At 43.6% G+C, this 5,327-nt stretch overlaps 1 long non-coding RNA gene across 1 annotated transcript; it reads right to left on the bottom strand.

Moving 5' to 3' along the window:
- Nucleotides 1-1,425: 1,425 nt before the first annotated feature.
- On the bottom strand, nucleotides 1,426-4,588 carry LOC128351157 (uncharacterized). The gene is made up of 3 exons (XR_008319624.1): nucleotides 4,452-4,588; nucleotides 4,071-4,143; nucleotides 1,426-1,563 (listed from the first exon to the last, which is right to left on the bottom strand). It is a non-coding gene; the product is annotated as an uncharacterized LOC128351157 (long non-coding RNA).
- Nucleotides 4,589-5,327: the final 739 nt, after the last annotated feature.

Genomic DNA, 5,327 nt, shown 5'->3' with positions numbered 1-5,327 from the left:
CAATGCTGAGTGGCAGATACATATACAACATCTTAATCTTAATAATTTTTTTGTGTCTGTTTTACCAGTTGTGAGCAGTTTGCATTCACTGTTTCCCTCCTCTGCTGCTATCTTTGTGCCTCTTTTTCCTCTGTTTTATTCCTCCCCAAATGACCCCAGGCAATCAGGGATCATGTACCAGATGAGATAATGCCACAAGACTACATAACCAATCAGATGTGGCTAACAAAAGAGTGAAGGCAACACTTCCTATACTGGTCACATTCTAGCCAATCAGGACCACTGTAACAATCACTTTCAGTCTTTTTACAGCAGCTACACCCACAAATACCAAAATATTGTCCCCCTTTCAACAATGATTAATATTTTCATGAAATAGGTACACACATTTGAGCTCAGTCCTAGTGATTAAAGGAGAACACAAGTGACTCAATCTAGGATGACCCAGCTCAAATAAGGAAACAGGCTTCTATGCATGTAACTGATGTGGATGCACATTTGGCTGTGCAACTCCATCTGTATCCCATAGCTCATCCTATGAACTGGAAAGATGCACTTTGACATGGATAAGAATGTGCATTCCAGTTCAGGGCCACTAGTTGCACATAACAGTGCCAAATAGTTGTAGGAGAAAGATAATGAAGTGAGACTTGTGGGACTGATTCATTATTCTATACTTCTCTGTCTAAAAGAGTGTGATGTCTGTTTTAATCTCCCTTTGTTGTGATGTAACTTTTGCTTGCTTTTTAAAATTTGTCACATGTCCAATCCCCACTGCTTGAGATGGGAACAACAATTTAAAAATAAGCATAGAAATATTAGGTAATTTAAAAACAGAAAAAAATGATAGGTGCTAAAAAACAATAACAGCCTGTTGAGGCTCTGCCATTAATATTAAATGGCCATACAACCCTCCTGAAAGATGCCCAAGCTTTAACAAGTCTTCAGGAAGAAAGAATTCTACAAATTATAGGGGAGCCTCTGTATTCCTTTGTTGCTTGAATAAGGTGCACCAAAGGCATAGATGAGAGGGTGCTCTTCATTGCCTTCAAGGGGCTGCAGTGGGATAACATTAAGAATATGCTTCTACAGGCATCAGTGAACTTGTAAACAGCGGGGGAACAATGTTGCATATCTGAAATCTCCAGGAAGAGTCATCACTTTCCCTAGTGTCAGGACCAGTCTTACCATAAGGCAGGATGAAGTGGGCAGCTTCATGTGGCAGACTGTGGGCCAGGTCTCAGGGGTGGCACAGAAGTCCAACCAGCATCTCCCTGCTCACCCCTCCAACACACACACACACACACACACACACACACACACACACACACACACACACACAGCCTACAGAGGAAGGAAAGCAAAATGGTGCCATGCTGCTTTTCATCTTCCATTCTTGACAGAAAAGGGAAGTAGGGAGAGAGATTTGAAAGAAGGAAGAAATAGAGAGGCATTTTAACGGGGGCAGGAGAGATAAAGGAGATGCCATTTGGTACTCTGCCTCAGAAAGCAAAATGCCATGGGCTGGCACTGTCCAACGTAGTTAATAAAGGATGTTGCTGTCTGAAATAAAGATGAAAAGGGCTACTAAGCAAACAAAACATGAAAATCTATAGGCAGAATCTTCCATCGTTGAGAAGCCAACTAATATAAACTGCTCCCAATGAAACACATTGTCGGTAGTACTGTTATGCTCTACAGTGCTTTGCTGATGCCCAGATTTTTTTTTTAAAAAAAAACTGATTTGTGTTATCTGCATCAGCAACACTTAACAGTGCAATCCTATACATGTTTACTCAGCAGCAGGACCCACTGGGTAGCATCCAGACTAAGAGTTCCATCACCTAAACACTTCTGCTTGCTCAACAGGAAGGGGGTTATTTCTGCTGATTCCTCTTCCCTCTGCAACCTATGCACCCCTGAAAATCTGCTCCCCTGACCCTTGGGAAATATTTTCAGGAGACACAGGGGATTGCAAAGGGAAGGAGGATCCATGGAAATCACTCTCTCCCCTTGTGTAAGCTGGCAGAGTCCAGCTGGCAGAAGTTTATAGATGTTCGTCACAGTGTCTAAATTATGCTTACTCGATGGTAAGTGTGTGTAGGATTGCTGATTTAATGCCCTTATTGGATCATTGCAATGTTACATTTTGTGACATTGTACAGCTGTAGCAGTTGTATGACTTGTCCCCTTAAACTAAGCAGGGTCCACCCTGGTTGCATATGAATGGGAGACTTGATGTGTGAGCACTGTCTGTAAGATATTCCCCTGAGAGGATGGAACCGCTCTGGGAAGAGTAGAAGGTTCCAAGTTCCCTCCCTGACTTCTCCAAGATAAGGCTGAGAGAGATTCCTGCCTGCAACCTTGAAGAAGCCTCTGCCAGTCTGTGTAGACTATACTGAGCTAGATGGACCAATGGTCTGACTCAGTATATGGCAGCTTCCTATGTCCTATGTCCTAAGCTGTATCTGAACCACTTCGTTTCTGCAACTTCAACCTAGCATGAAGTAAAAGGTTGCCTTATATTAGAAACTGGGAATAATATGACAAAGGGTGACTTGGGACCAAGAATCTTCCATGCCCCACAATTGCTCCAGTTATTGCATCAGTTTATTATGTGAATCTCTTGGTTTATGTTCACACTGGCATACAGGTATTAGAGAACCGATCAGGAGCACAATACAGATTATACAGGTTGATTGCATATCTTCATGGAGCCAATGCTAAATTTTATTCATGGATTTGCCTTTATACATATACTATCAATCCATATGTTTTGCCATATCCCGCCCACCTTGTATCTGAAATTTTACTTTTTTTTTTCTTTACCATGAGCTCATTGTGGGTTATAGCTGGCAAGTACTTGGGCAATTCAGCCATTCATTTTCAGTATAATTTGTCCAGCTATAAGAAGTAAAACTGAATGGGCTATTTGGCTTTTAGATTATTTTAAAGGGATAATTACTTCCTTGGAATCGTTACACAGCAATTTATTTTAAATTTGAGCTCTAGAGAAGCAAAGACATTTACACAGATACATTGCATCAAATTGCTGCAGCGATTGTGTATCATGAATATGTCCCTTTACCAATTCATATATTTAATTGATGCTAATTAAAGAGCAGGTTACAGACCCTAATCCAAAACCCCTTTAATTTTAATAATAGTCTGAACTCTTTTGAACTGCTTTCAGATATCTTTGGCTGAGCCCCATAAGAGGTATGCAGAAAAGTCCATTAAGGCTGCAGTCCTATGCATACCTTGCTTGAGAGAAAGCACACTGAAATCAGTGGAACTTACTGATAACTTACTTATCAGTGAGTAAACATGCATGAAATCAAGCTGCACAAATACAATTTTAAGCACTCTCATAGGGAGTGAGTTTTTAAAACCACCATCTTCAGTTTTGTTCATGGGTCTGTTCTCCGTGTTCTTTCAGCATATTGAGTTATATGCCATAGAAAAATTAAATGTTCTAAGCATAATTAGATCCACTATGCTAAAAATCAGTTGAGACAATCATGCTCAGAGGTTTAGAGAAACAGTCTTCCTTTGTTCAGTAATTAAATGAAACTAGTGGGCCCGGGCACAGAGCATCTGGGCCTCTAGTTGGGCCCAACCATCGCCATCTCATCCCCCTATGCCGTCACTGCCATCTCACACCTGGGGGCCAGGGCCAGGCTGTCCCACCACTGCCGCCTCCCTCTGCCTTGCTATCATCCTCCTCGGGGTGGCGGGGCTTCGCCCACCGCCCGTCCTCCTCCCACCACTTGTCATCCTCCTCCTCAGGGCAGTGCTGCTGCCTGCCTCTGCTCCGCCACCTGTCCTCCTCCCACTGCCCGTCATCCTCTTGCCCGCCACCCCAACCATCTCCAGGCGCACGCTGCTCCAACCGGCTCCTGCCGCACTCTCCTGCCCTTGCACATGTCACCCCCTCTGGGCCCGCCATTGGTTGTGGCTGCAGTGGGGGCGGAGCTTGCCACATCCCCACGTATCCCCTCTACAGGAAGTAATTATATAGATTGTCTATGTGTCCCAGTATACTATGATAACAGAGAAATTACACTCACCATGTACGGATTTCTCTTACACTTGCCTTTATATTCAATTGCACCTTATTAGATTCTCAATTTAGATCAGGGCCTTATTGTGATAGGAAGAAAATAAGCAATCAGTAATGGATAGACTTACAACTGTTGATTGAAGGGTTGGTGGAAAGGATTACAATATACAAGCTAGGAGTGTGCAGTCAATTGGTGACATTTTAGTTCTAGTTTTGTTTGATTTTTATTTTAGTTTTAGAAGAGTTTCATTTTTAATTTAGTTTTCAGTATTAATTTATTTGTGCCTTCCCCATATACTAAAAAGCATTGTTGGACTGTGGGTTCTGTCTGCCTACCCACCAGAGGAGAGATGAAACTTGCATTTGAGAGTAAAAAAGAATATCTGACCTGGGGATACAAAGAACATCTTTCTCGTGGAATTAGTTGACACATTGGCTAGTCAGTCTCTCTCTCTCTCTCTCTCTCTCTCTCTCTCTCTCTCTCTCTCTCTCTCTCCCATCTCCTGGCATTAGCCTAAGGTCATAATGGCCTGTCCCTCTCTTCCAGTTGGACAATATCAGTCTGAAGCCACAATGGCCAGTTTCTCTCTATCAATTGGACAAATCAGTCTGAGGTCACAATGGCCAACCTCTCTCCTTCAAGTGGGCAGCATCAGCCTGAGGTCACAATGGCCAGCCTCTCTCCTTCAATTAGGAAATAACAGCCTGAGGTCATAATGGTCAATCTCTCTCCTTCAGGTGAGCAGCATCAGTCTGAGGTCACAATGGCCCTCAGCCCCTCTCCTTCAGTTGGGCAGCATCAGTCTGAAGTCACGATGGCCAGCCCCTCTCATTCAGGTAGGCAGCATCAGTTAGAGATCAGCCAGAAGTCACACTGGCTTGTCTCTCTCCTTCAGTTGGGCAGCATCAGCCTGAGGTCAAAATGGCCAGCATCTCTATTTCAGTTGGGCAGCATCCACCTGAGGTCAAAATGACCAGACTCTTTCCTTCAGTTGGGTAGCATCAGTCTGAAGTCACAAAGGCCTGCTTTTCTCCTTCAGTTGGTCCAGCATCAGCCTGAAGCCACAATGGCCATCCTCTCTCTTTCAGGTGGGCACCATCAGCCTGAGGTCAAAATGGCTAACCTCACTCCTTCAGTGGGCAACATCAGCCTGAAGCCACAATGGACAGTTTCTCTTTGTCAATTGGGCAAATCAGTCTGAGGTCACAGTGGCCAGCTTCTCTTATTGAAGCAGGGAGTACAATAGCAGTGATAGCTTGCAGG

Source organism: Hemicordylus capensis, chromosome 1 (genome assembly GCF_027244095.1).
Source record: "Hemicordylus capensis ecotype Gifberg chromosome 1, rHemCap1.1.pri, whole genome shotgun sequence".
NCBI classification, from domain to species: domain Eukaryota; kingdom Metazoa; phylum Chordata; class Lepidosauria; order Squamata; family Cordylidae; genus Hemicordylus; species Hemicordylus capensis.
This window is presented reverse-complemented; position numbering and strand designations above follow the sequence as displayed.